Here is a 582-nt window from a genome sequence, read left to right as displayed (position 1 = left end):
TCATTCTTGTCCTCATCTTATCCTCGTTCTCGTCCTCATCGTATCCACTTGCTCATCCTCATCCTCTTCCTCATCCTCATCCTCATCCTCATCTCATCCTCATCATCCTCCTCATCCTATCCTCATCCTCATTCATGAACTCATCCTATCTTCCTCCTCATCCTCATTCTATCCCCATTCTCATTCTCGTCCTCATCCTTTCCTCTTCCTCATCCTCATCCTCCTCCTCATCCTATCCTTATCCTCTTCCACATTCTCATCCTGATCATCCTCATGCTCATCCTCATTCTATCCTCCTCCTCATCCTCATCCTGTCCTCATTCTCATTCTCGTCCTCATCCTTTCCTCTTCCTCATCCTCATCCTCCTCCTCATCCTATCCTTATCCTCTTCCACATTCTCATCCTGATCATCCTCATGCTCATCCTCATTCTATCCTCCTCCTCATCCTCATCCTGTCCTCATTCTCATTCTCGTCCTCATCCTTTCCTCTTCCTCATCCTCATCCTCCTCCTCATCCTATCCTTATCCTCTTCCACATTCTCATCCTGATCATCCTCATGCTCATCCTCATTCTATCCTC

Source organism: Lupinus angustifolius, chromosome LG03 (genome assembly GCF_001865875.1).
Source record: "Lupinus angustifolius cultivar Tanjil chromosome LG03, LupAngTanjil_v1.0, whole genome shotgun sequence".
NCBI classification, from domain to species: domain Eukaryota; kingdom Viridiplantae; phylum Streptophyta; class Magnoliopsida; order Fabales; family Fabaceae; genus Lupinus; species Lupinus angustifolius.
Note: the sequence above shows the minus strand (reverse complement) of the source record.